General features: G+C 39.8%; 1 pseudogene; it reads left to right on the forward strand.

Annotated features, from left to right (window-relative positions):
• The first annotated feature begins 8,424 nt into the window (after positions 1-8,424).
• Positions 8,425-12,651, forward strand: LOC131403957 (large ribosomal subunit protein uL4-like; annotated as a pseudogene).
• The last annotated feature ends 585 nt before the right edge of the window (positions 12,652-13,236 follow it).

Consider the following 13,236-nt stretch of genomic DNA (forward strand, 5'->3'; position numbering starts at 1 on the left):
CAGTGCTATAAGTTAAATGCTGTGACTATGCTTGTTTTGCATATGAGGAAATTCAGCCCTAGAGAGGTCAAGTCAGTAGGTTGTGGAGCTGGGAGACCAGCCCTGGTTGTCTGGCAGGCAAGTCAAGCCTCTGCTTGTCCCCAGCTCACTCCTCTCCACTGACCTTAGAGTGCCAAGGTCCCCTCATACTCTGCAGCTGAGCCAATCCCCAGATTAACAACCTGATGTGTTTATTTCATTAGAAGTAGCCAACCGGCACTAATAATATTAATATTTATTGAATCCTCACTATGTGCTGTGCACTGTTGCAAAGCACCTTTATATACACTATTGCATATGATCTTCTCACTAACTCTATTAGCCCATGTGATAATTAGCCCTATTTGTTCACTGGTAATGAAATAATGGCACAGAGAGTTAAAATAACTGGCCCCAAATCAGAGGTAGAGAAGGGTAGAGACTGAACTCAAAATCAGGACTCTTGAATCTGTTACACACTATGCTATCTGCCTCTTAAGAAAAACGTTAAACATATCTATGTGATTTAGAAATTTGTCAGTTTGAGGTTTTGTTTTTCTTTAAGGTAAATTTTGAAAATACAAGATCCGTAATTTGAATTTCTGGAAACATACACAAGATCAAAGCATGTCTGGTGGCAGTGCCCTTAATTGTAAGAGAAGGATCTTAATAAAGTTCTTCACAGAATTTGAAAGCATCAAGTCAGTGGTGTGTGGTAGACCACTCTCAGTGACTCATGAAAGCTGATTATGTCCATCTCTTCTCAACTCTGCAATCCAGGTCACACTTGCAGCTTGAAATCAGCCATGATGGGTGAATTTACACCATGGAAATTGGCAAATGTTATCAATCACAACTTTTTCCCACCAGAAAGCCAGTTGTTAAACATTTACCAGCATGTTACTGCCTAAAGTTATAAAATAATGACAGATGTTAAAATTTTAGTTATTTAAAATGGAGATGTTATTTTTGGGAGTTACTAGCGTTGTATTTATTTCTACTAGGAATTTTGCTTGTGGGAAATTGAAGAATAAAATTCATTCAGTTTTTCAGATGTCATCAAATGTCAAATGCTTTATCTTTTAACTTAATTCAGTTTTAGAGGAGATACCAAACATAGTTTTACTCTCATTTTTGTAATAAATATATTATCTGGGCCACTGACCAGAAGAGTTATGTCATGATTTCACCTTACAAATTCAGGTACATACTAGAACATTAATTTTCTAAGTCCTCTTGCCTTTCTTTAGGTTTATGTGACTGAATAATTGCAATACTTCAGATGTTCTGCCTCAAAAGGAGTAAATGTGAAATATCTGGAAAGGACTATGATAGACATGGCTTTGAACACTTGCGTTTGGAGACAAGTACTTATATGTCAATTAATAATCACGTTTGAATTTTAGAGTGATTCTCCTTGCTGTTTAATAAAATGGAATGTTTTATCAATTTATGTGACTTTCAGATATTCAGTGTATTCAGTGTATATGCAATTGCTGCTGTGTAAGACCCATTCTTTCTGAATACCTCCTTCAGCACCACCACTCACCACCACTCTGCCCTCTGAAGATCTAGGGCTCATCCATCTGGGATGTCAGGGTTGGGAACTGTCAGTCGGGAGATAGAGCTGGTTACTCTGCTGACGTCACCTCACTACGCTGACATCCAGAGTGATAATTCCGTGCAGGAAACCTGAAGTTCAAGGACATTAGAGAAGAGTTGAAGGAGGTGCAGATCCAGAGCCAGGTCCATGAGGTCAGGGGTTAGCAAGGTGATTGTCAAAACACCAGTAGAGGCTGTTAACTCACCTCGTGGTCCGGAGGTTTATTTTACAAACATGTTTCAAGGTGTGTAAAAGCTCTGATTCAGTGTTACATTCTCTCACTGGAATGATACTGCCATGAGGGCAGGGTCTTTGTCTAGCTCTTGCTTATATCTGTAGCATCTAGAACTCTGCCTGCCACATAGTGGATGATCATCAATATTGAGTAATCATAAATATTTGTGTAATGAATGGATATGTGCTTCCTCATACTGTGAAGTACATGAAAAAAATTTTAAAGAACCTTCCATCCAGCTGCATTATCATTTTAATCCTTTAGCGCCTGTTTACCTCAAATGAGCTAAGGAAAATTTTTTTCCTTTTCAAAAGTTACAGCATCTTTTCCCAAAAATGTTCTATGAGACATTATTTCTGAAAGATGCTACCACAGAAGGGTTGAATGGTAAAATGGGGAAATGATGACTTAAAATTTAAAAGGATTCTTTGATGCTGCCTCTCAGAGCTCTTAATAAGCTACCCTCATGTTGAATCTCTAAAGAAAGGAGAGCGTGTGGAGTTTTTCAAAATAAATTTGCATGGCCAGCCCGTGGCTTAGTGGTTAAGGGCACACACTCTGCTACTGGCGGTCTGGGTTCAGACCCTGGGCACGCACCAACGCACCGCTTGTCAGGCCACGCTGAGGCGGCGTCCCACATACAGCAACTAGAAGGATGTGCAACTATGACATACAACTATCTACTGGGGCTTTGGGGAGAAAAAGGGAAAAAAAAGGAGGAGGAATGGCAAGAGATGTTAGCTCAGGGCCAGTCTTCCTCCGCAAAAAGAGGAAGATTGGCATGGATGTTAGCTCAGGGCTGATCTTCCTCACAAAATAAATAAATAAATAAATAAATAAATAAATAAACAAATAAATAAATAAATAAATAAATAAATTTGCCATGGAGTGCTTTCATAGAGAGAAATTTGGGACAAATATTCCAAGGAAAAAACTTTTAGAGATTCTTGCCTAGAGGTTTCAAACTACAATTTTACCCTATCTAAATCAATGCATATGGAATGTCTTCCGTGATCTGAATCTTTCTTGACTTGCTCCATATTCTGTCAAAATTTATATGATTTTAATCCATTTCCACCAGAATCTTCAAGGGAACTGACTGGTATGGTAAATTATGTTGAAGTAAAATGTTACTACCTGATAAGAGCTTTCGTGCCTCCACAAGCTACGTTGGCATTGCAAGGAAGCTTCAGGTGGCCCCAGATCAAGATCCAGCCAGTTCAGAATTTCAGGCAGGATCAGTCAGTGGAATGGGAGCAGAAAGAGAGCTGAGGATGAGGGGCAGTTGGGTTTGGAGGCAACAGGTGTTTGATACTCCTTCAAATTACACTCGACAGGGATCAACTCCTCTGTCTACACAACAGCAAGCTGGTTATGTCTCCCGCTGTCAGACTGATTGGGGAAGTCTCTTTCTTCTTCAGTATCAGAGGGAGATATCAGTAAGATGACCAACCATCCCAATTTTTCCAAGACTGAGGGTTTTCTGAGACACAGGACTTTCAGTTCTAAAGCCAAATCCTAGGCAAATCATTCCAAGTTGGTCACCCTCACAGAGCAGCCACTTCACAAAATGAAACGACTCTGTAGGTCTCTAAAATTTCTGGAATCAGAAACTTCAATATGAACCGCATATAATATTTTTCACTAAATTGCAGAAGAGCATTTGTGAGTTTGTTTGCTTGTGGTGAAGGAAAAAAATGCAGGAGAAAAAATGTATAGTGTTCTCTGTTATTTGAAATCTAGTTGTGCAGTTTGTGGAAGGCCCAGCTTCCTCCTTCACTTTCCTCTTCTTCCCCTTTCCCTTTTGGCCACTTCACTGCTTGTTTGCAAGAAGGGCCCCGGAGTGGGTGCTGAAGCTGGTGGGAGACTGTTGGTTCTGCGGGTTGGTGCTAGTACTGGTGTTCTGACTCTGCTTTTTCCTCACCCCTCAATCCCTCTAACCTACTACCTGACGTACATCTAGGCTTTCTATTATTAGATTTTAACCATCCTTCTTCTATTTCTTATTTTGTTTTGCTTTCCTAGCATTATTTCTTAATCTTTTCATGAAAAATAAGGATCATGTCCAACATTTGCTGTGTGTCATGCACTGTGCTATAGACTTTAAATACATTATTTTGTCTAATTTCCACAAAACCTTAAGATGGAAATAATAGTTTATCCCCATTTTACCCATGAGATAGGTTAAGCAACTTGCCTGAGGTCATAACTGATAGATGGCGAAGTTAAGATGCAAATCCAGGCTATCTGACTCAGAGCCACTATGCCTAAACCCTGCCCTAGCTAGGTTTTCATAGGTTTTTTAGGTTTCCAAGATTTGAGAGAGACCTAATGAGACTTTGCAACCTTAGGCTGTCATTACCAGGTAAGATGGGTCTGGAGGTTGGAAAAACTCTTACCAGTCTGACTGTCAGATATTTGATACACACAGACCTATTTCAATAGCTGTTTTTCCTCTTTTCTCTCTGGCTGTTCCTTTTCAGTTTTTTTTTTTTTTTTTTTGCATACTTTGCCTCTAACCAGTCATTAAATGATGAGACTCCTTAAATCTCATTTCTAGCCCTCTTTTTACTCTTTCTTCTGTCCTTAGGCCATCTGATCTATGCCCATGTCTCACAAATTTACATCTTCAAAACCTCTCTTCCAAGCTCCAGACCCATATATCCAGCTGGCTACCTGCCCTCATCTTGGATGTCCCAAATATGCTCCTCATACCAAACATATTCTGATCAAACTAAAGGAACTCCTCACTGTAGTCACTTGCCTAGACTTGGAAAACCTGGTTCTTTCCAGCATTCTCCATGTTATAGCCACTATATCATCTGGTTATGGAAGCTGGAAACCTGGGAGTAATCTTCATTTTCTCCTCATCTAATCCATGGCAAATACTATTAGTCTCTCTTGGACAATTGATAAAGTTTCCTAATTGATCTACCCACATTCATTCTGGCTTACTTACAATTGTTGTTTTTATTACAGCCAGAGAAATCTTTTTAAAAAACATATCTGGTCATATTAGCATGGTTGTTCCTCTACCTATCTCTTTAGACTCATCTCACACCAAAATTTTCCATCTATATCCATCAAAGTTCTAGCAAAAATTAGATAGTAGAATCAAGTTGGATAACTTGAGGAGAGTTTAATAAAGATATGAGCAGTGGTGATAGCCTATGGGGCTAGTAGTAATGAGGTACTAGGACCACTCAATGCCTGAAGTGGGAAGAGGGGGAAGAATTACCATAACCAGGATAAGGTAACTATATGGAAATAATACATGACGGGAACTGTGGCTTTGGATAGAGGGAGACAGATAATCCATGACTTCGTGTCAGGGAGGATGCTGGGGAAATAAGCAACCTGACCCAATCTCTTTTTACCCTCAGTCCCATCCCAGTGCATGTCATTGGTTGAACTCAACTGAAAGTCAAGGGTCCAAAAGAGACCATTGTGACAGTGCATCAGCCTGCAGGGGTCAGAGCAGGGCAGACAAGGCTAAATAATGGGAGAGGGAAAAACGGAACATAGCTAGGATGCTTAGTAAATCAGGAAGAATTTTCAAATATAGAAAGAGTATCAAAGCAAAATAAAAACCCCCTCATACAACCAATAAAAAACAATCATACCACAAAACTTGAACGTCAGATGAATAGTAGTCTACTTGATGTGCTATGTGTAGTTCTAGAGCAAGACTTCCCAGGTTTACACAGAGTTCCTTTTTCCCTTGGCCATAACTAAGAGTTATGCTCGATTGTGCTGTCATCTCTAAAACCCCCTTTTACCAGAAAATGGGCTTCTCCTCATATCTGTGCTAGTCAAGCCAATTCCAAAATGTTCTCTCTCACTAAACCTGGCCTAACCACTTTGGAGATTGTCCCCTTCTTTTTTTACCACTCTACTAATTGCCTTTGTACGATTTCCCTCTGTTTTTATCCTAATGAAGGAAAAGTCTGTTTGTTTTTTTTAACCTGTTAGGCATGTGTTGTTATTCTCTACTTAAAATCTATCAGGGCCGGCCCTGGTGGCTTAGTGGTTAAGTGCGAGCACTCCGCTGCTGGCGGCCTGGGTTCAGATCCCAGGCGCGCACCGACACACCGCTTCTCCGGCCATGCTGAGGCCGCGTCCCACATACAGCAACTAGAAGGATGTGCAACTATGACCTAGAACTATCTATTGGGGCTTTGGGGAAAAAAAGGAGGAGGATTGGCAATAGATGTTAGCTCAGAGTCAGTCTTCCTCAGCAAAAAGAGGAGGATTAGAATGGATGTTAGCTCAGGGCTGATCTTCCTCACAAAAAAAAAAAAAAGATGAACCGGCTTTGACTAAAGCCTAAACAAACCGATGACACAGTCCTTAAAAAAAAAAATTTTCAAAATAACTATAAAAAATACATTTACACAAACAAAAATGATCATATAAACTCATTAACATTGAAACAAAGTGAGTTGTTTAGGTGAAATTGACAAACCTCTAAAAAATATCCAGCAGGTATTTTATAAATATCTGTCAGCTATTTAAATTGTGAGATTCTTATGGGAAATGCCTGTATGCTTGTGCTGACTACAATATATTTAAATTATTCTACAATTTAGAACATTTAGAAAATACTTTCAAGATTTTTACTTCCAGAAATTTGGCAGATTAGATATTCTGAAAAACTCTCCTGCTACAAACAACTAGAAATGCTGCATAAAGTAAAATAAACATCTTTTAAAATGTATGGATGAGCTCACGATAAAACAATGGAAATCCTCAAGTGTCAAAAATGAAGAGAGAAATAAAACCTGAGCTGTGGTGATGCCCACAGCCTGCCCTGGGGCATCTCAAGTTATGAGGACTCTAAAGACTGGAGGTTTAATGGCTATGAAGGGGACCTGAGACTAGGCATAGTGCCCTCACCAGCTGGGGGAACTGACACCCCTGCATAAAGCCCAGACCCTCAGAAAGTCAGTATTTCTCTTTTTCTTTCTAAAAGAGAATGTTATATAAAGTTTCTAAAAATATAAACTGATAATAGATGTTTTGGGGGGATATAAACAGCAAATTCTGGCTATGGGAGGAGGAAAGGAAGGAGAGGGAAGGAGGCGAATGCAGTGGAGGAAGAGCACATGTAGGGCTTCTAGTATATTTGCAATGTTTTACTTCTTGATGTGTGTCCAACTGAGTTTGTTATATTACTTTTTATATTTGTGAAATATATTAGGATGAGAAACCATAAAGAAAAAAATGAGGTTACAAAGCATGTATAGCATGTCTGTGTATATGTGTGCCACATGTATGTGTAGAACTTCTAGAAGGGTGTACACTTAAATACAGACTAAGGGAAATTGAAGAAAAATTCATATAGTAAGATAACATATAGAATTTAAAACATGCAATACAATACTTTCAGTGCTTTAAGATACATATTCATATAATACAATTATAAAGAAATATTTGAGACTGATAAACGCCAAATTAAGTATAGTGGTTATGTTGCAGGAGAGAATGGGGTAGCCGCCTGGGAAGGGCCACAGGAGGTAAACTGAACATTGTTGGCGATATATTGTTTTCTGTTTTTTGTTTTTCACTAGGAAGATCGGTCCTGAGATAACATCTGCCAATCCTCCTCTTTTTTTGCTGAGGAAGACTGGCCCTGGGCTAACATCCATGCTCATTCTCCTCCACTTTATATGGGACGCCGCCACAGCATGGCTCAACAAGCAGTGCGTCGGTGCCCGCCCGGGACCGGGCCGGCGAACCCCAGGCCGCCACAGCGGAGCGCACGCGCTTAACCACTTGTGCCACCAGGCCGGCCCCAATATATTGTTTCTTAAGTAGGGCAGTAGTACATGAGTTTTGTCACCGGGCGAGGAACTCAAAGGTGGGTTAGGGAGCATTTAAGGTGTTTAAGAGATGCAATCACCAACCACCCTGAACCAGACCTAGCCCCATCACAAGAGCAAGGCCTATGACCTTTGTCTCCTTTTTAATGCTAAGACCTTCTCTGGCATGAGGTTAGGCCTTATCACCATAACCTGCAGCGTACGTGGAAGCACGTTTTCTACCTTTCTCTTTTCAATATTCATTCTCCATCCAAAATAAAAGGCCCCTGCTTCCCTTTGTTCGGGGACAGCCATGACTTTGGAAATGATTCCGCATGGCCTCCTATTTGCAGCAAATAAGTTCTGCTGTGTGTGACAACTACTTCTGGTTGAGAGTCTGATTTTAACTCGCCAGGAGGAGAACCCACTTTTGGTTCGGTAACGGTTTTAGTTGTTATTCTTCATTCCCCTTTTTTATTTCTTAAATATTATAAAATATACTTTAAAACTTTTAAAATGAAATATTTTAGTGTTATAATCTTCTGAACAGCACTTGGGCATGCCTGAGGCCCTGAGGAGATGCTGGTGGCCTCATACCTTAAGAAAGTGACCACCTCCGCTCAGAATTGCCTCTTTAATTTTTTTCTAATGCAATAATTTGTTTTATTAATAATATTTATTAAGTTCCTGCTATGTCCCAGGCCCCGTTCTAGGTGCTAGAGATATAGCAATAATTAAAATAGACAGCTTTTCCTGTGGGAGCCGCTGGGTTGAGAGGAGCGTGGCCTTCTCCTCTCCCTGCCATGGTGTGTACTCATCCACTGATATCAGTGTACTCCAGAAAGGGGGAGTCATCTGGCAAAAATGTCACTTTGCCTGCTGTGTTCAAGGCTCCCATTCGACCAGATATCGTGAACTTTGTTCACACCAACTTGTGCAAAAACAACAGACAGCCCTATGCCGTCAGTGAATTAGCAGGTCATCAAACCAGAGCTGAGTCCTGGGGTACTGGCAGAGCGGTGGCTCAGATTCCCAGAGTTTGAGGCGGTAGGACTCACCATTCTGGCCAGGGTGCTTTTGGAAATATGTGCCGTGGGGGCCGCATGTTTGCACCAACCAAAACCTGGCGCCGTTGGCACCGCAGAGTGAACACAACACAGAAGCAATATGCCATCTGCTCTGCCCTGGCTGCCTCAGCCTTACCAGTGTTGGTCATGTCTAAAGGTCATCGTCTTGAGGAAGTTCCTGAACTTCCTTTGGTGGCTGAAGATAAAATTGAAAGCTACAAGAAGACTAAGGAGGCTGTTTTGCTTCTTAAGAAACTTAAGGTGTGGAATGCTATCAAAAAGGTCTATGCCTCTCAGTGAATGAGAGCTGGCAAGGGCAAAATGAGAAACCACCGTCGTATCCAGCGCAGGGGACCCTGCATCATCTATAATGAGGGCAATGGTATCATCAAGGCCTTCAGAAACATCCCTGGAATTACTCTGCTTAATGTAAGCAAACTGAACATTTTATTTTATTTATTTTATTTTTTTATTTTTTTTGTTTATTGCAGTAATATTGGTTTATAACATTGTATAAATTTCAGGTGTACATCATTATGCTTCTATTTCTGCATAGATTACATCATGTTCACCACCCAAATACTAATTACAACCCATCACCACACACATGTGCCAAATTATCCCTTTCGCCCTCCTCTCTCCCCCCATCCCCTCTGGTAACCACCAATCCAATCTCTGTCTCTACGTGTTTGTTTATTGTTGTTATTATCTACTACTTAATGAAGGAAATCATACGGTATTTGACCTTCTCCCTCTGACTTATTTCACTTTGCATAATACCCTCAATGTCCATCCCTGTTGTCACAAATGGCTGGATTTCATTGTTTCTTGTAGCTGAGTAGTATTCCATTGTGTATATATACCACATCTTCTTTATCCATGCGTCACTTGATGGGCACTTAGGTTGCTTCCAAGTCTTGGCTATTGTGAATAACGCTGCAATGAACACAGGGGTGCATGTATCTTTATGCAATGGTGTTTTCAAGTTCTTTGGATAAATCCCCATCCATGGAATAGCTGGATCATATGGTAGTTCTATCCTTGATTTTTTGAGGAATCTCCATACTGTTTTCCATAGTGGCTGCACCAGTTTGCACTCCCACCAGCAGTGTATGAGAGTTCACTTCTCTCCACATCCTCTCCAACAATTGTTGTTTCCTGTCTTGTTCATTATAGCCATTCTGACGGGCGTGAGGTGATATCTCATTGTAGTTTTAATTTGCATTTCCCTGATAGTTAACGATTTTGAACATCTTTTCATGTGCCTGTTGGCCATCTGTATATCTTCTTTGGAGAAATGTCTGTTCAGGTCTTTTGCCCATTTTTTAATTGGGTTGTTAGTTTTTTTGTTGTTGAGATGCATGAGTTCTTTATATATTTTGGAGACTAAGCCCTTATCAGATGTATGGTTTGCAAATATCTTCTCCCAATTGTTAGGTTGTCTTTTCGTTTTGTTGATGGTTTCCTTTGTTGTGCAGAAGCTTTTTAGTTTGATGTAGTCCCATTTGTTTATTTTTTCTATTGTTTCTCTTGCCCGGTCAGACATGGTGCTTGAAAATATGTTGCTAAGACTGATGTCGAAGAGCATACTGCCTATGTTTTCTTCTAGAAGTTTCATAGTTTCAGGTCTTAAATTCAAGTCTTTAACCCATTTTGAGTTAATTTTTGTGTATGGTGTCAGGTAAGGGTCTACTTTCATTTTTTTGCATATGGCTATCCGGTTTTCCCAACACCATTTGTTGAAGAGACTTTCTTTTCTCCATTGTATGTTCTTGGCTCCTTTGTCGAAGATTAGCTGTCCATAGACGTGTGGGTTTATTTCTGGGCTTTCGATTCTATTCCATTGATATGTGTATCTGTTTTTGTGCCAGTACCATGCTGTTTTGGTTACTATAGCTTTGTAGTATATTTTGAAATCAGGGAGTGTGATACCTCCAGCTTTGTTCTTTTTTCTCAGGATTCCTTTAGCTATTCGGGGTCTTTTGTTGTTCCATATAAATTTTAGGATTCTTTGTTCTATTTCTGTGAAAAATGTTGTTGGAACTTTAATTGCATTGAATCTATAGATGGCTTTAGGAAGTATGCACATCTTAACTATGTTAATTCTTCCAATCCAAGAGCACCGAATATCTTTCCATTTCTTTGTGTCTTCTTCAATTTCTTTCAGCAATGTTTTATAGTTTTCGGTGTACAGTTCTTTCACCTCTTTGGTTAAGTTTATTCCTAGGTATTTTATTCATTTTGTTGCAATTGTAAATGGGATGGTATTCTTAATTTCTCTTTCTGCTACTCCGTTGTTAGTGTAAAGAAATGCAACTGATTTTTGTACGTTGATTTTGTATCCTGCAACTTTACCATATTCGTTTATTACTTCTAAAAGTTTTCTGGTGGATTCTTTTGGGTTTTCTATATATAAAATCATGTCATCTGCAAATAGTGACAGTTTCACTTCTTTCTTTCCAATTTGGATCCCTTTTATTTCTTTCTCTTGCCTGATTGCTCTGGCTATGACTTCCAGTACTATGTTAAATAGGAGTGGTGACAGTGGGCATCCTTGTCTGGTTCCTGTTCTTAGAGAGATAGCTTTCAGTTTTTCACCATTGAAGATGATGATATTAGTTGTGGGTTTCTCATATATGGTCTTTATTATGTTGAGGTACTTTCCTTCTATACCCATTTTATTCAGAGTTTGTATCATAAATGGATGCTGTATCTTGTCAAATGCTTTCTCTGCATCTATTAAGATGATCATGTGATTTTTATTCTTCATTTTATTAATGTGGTATATTACGTTGATTGATTTGCGAATGTTAAACCATCCCTGCATACCTGGAATAAATCCCACTTGATCATGGTGCATAATCTTTTTAACGTATTGTTGTATGTGATTTGCTAGTATTTTGTTGAGGATTTTTGCATCGATGTTTATCAGTGATATTGGCCTGTAATTTTCTTTTTTTGTGTTGTCCTTTTCTGGTTTTGGTATCAGGGTAATGTCGGCTTTGTAGAATGAGTTAGGGAGCTTCCCCCCCTCCTCAATTTTTTGGAAGAGTTTGAGAAGGATAGGTATTAAGTCTTCTGTGAATGTTTGGTAGAATTCCCCAGGGAAGCCGTCTGGTCCTGGACTTTTATTTTTGGGGAGGTTTGTGATTACTGTTTCGATCTCCTTACTGGTGATCGGTCTATTCAAATTCTCTACTTCTTCTTGATCCAGTTTTGGAAGGTTGTATGATTCTAAGAATTTATCCATTTCTTCCAGATTGTCAAATTGGTTGGCATATAGCTTTTCATAGTATTCTCTTATAATCTTTTGTATCTCTGAGGTGTCTGTTGTAATTTCTCCTCTTTCATCTCTGAAACTGAACATTTTGAAACTTGCTCCTGGTGGGCACGTGGGACGTTTTTGCATTTGGACTGAAAGTGCTTTCCGCAAGTTAGGTGATCTGTATGGCACTTGGCGTAAAACTGCCTCCCTCAAGAGTAACTACAACCTCCCCATGCACAAGATGCTCAATACAGACCTTAGTAGAATCTTGAAAAGCCCAGAGATCCAAAGAGCCCTCCGAGCACCACGCAAGAAGATTCATCGCAGAGTCCTGAAGAAGAATCCACTGCAAAACCTGAGAATCACGTTGAAGCTAAACCCATATGCAAAGACCATGTGCCGGAACACCATTCTTCTCCAGGCCAAGAATCAGAAACTCCGGGTGGATAAGGCAGCAGCAGCAGCACTAGAAGCCAAATCAGATGAGAAGGGGGTACCAGGCAAGAAGCCTGTGCTGGGGAAGAAAGGAAAGAAGGCTGTTGGTGTTAAGAAGCAAAAGAAGCCTTTGGTGGGAAAAAAGGCTGCAGTTACCAAGAAACCAGCAGCTGAGAAGCCTGCAGAAAAGAAACCCACCACAGAAGAAAAGAAGCCTGCTGCATAAACGTTGTTTATTCTGCAAAGGTCAAATCATTTTGGACAGCTCACTTTGAATAAAGACCTGCTCCAAGAGACAGTCCAAAAAAAAAAAATAAAAGTAAAATAGACAGAAACTATATTCTAGTGCCTGTCAGATTAAGACAATCTCAAGAAAGTCTGGACTCTGCAGGAAAAAATTGCTGGATATTTTCTCTTATCTGCTGTTAGTGGGGTTTGTAGATGGGTTGTTAGAGGATGCTGGAAGGTTCTTTGGGATTCATTTCTGAGAATGCTGTACATCCTCAAATAAACCTAGAAATTATGATCAGATCCTGTGTCAGCATCTGATAAAGTGCACCTATAATTACTACATCACACACTATCTGGGTAAATGCATCAGATAGGCCTGGAGGAAAATTGGATTGGAGTTAAACTGGATATTATGATAGTATTTTTCATTTATGGGTTGTTCTGATGAGATATTCTTGATATTACTGTGTTTTAGATGGGCTGTCCTAGAAAATAGGCGGAAATCTGCTTCTGAACCTGAGAAGCCACCATTCATCACCCTCACTCCCAAGTACTGATTATGGTTTATTTGTATATCATAT

Source organism: Diceros bicornis, chromosome 1, assembly GCF_020826845.1.
Source record: "Diceros bicornis minor isolate mBicDic1 chromosome 1, mDicBic1.mat.cur, whole genome shotgun sequence".
NCBI lineage: Eukaryota > Metazoa > Chordata > Mammalia > Perissodactyla > Rhinocerotidae > Diceros > Diceros bicornis.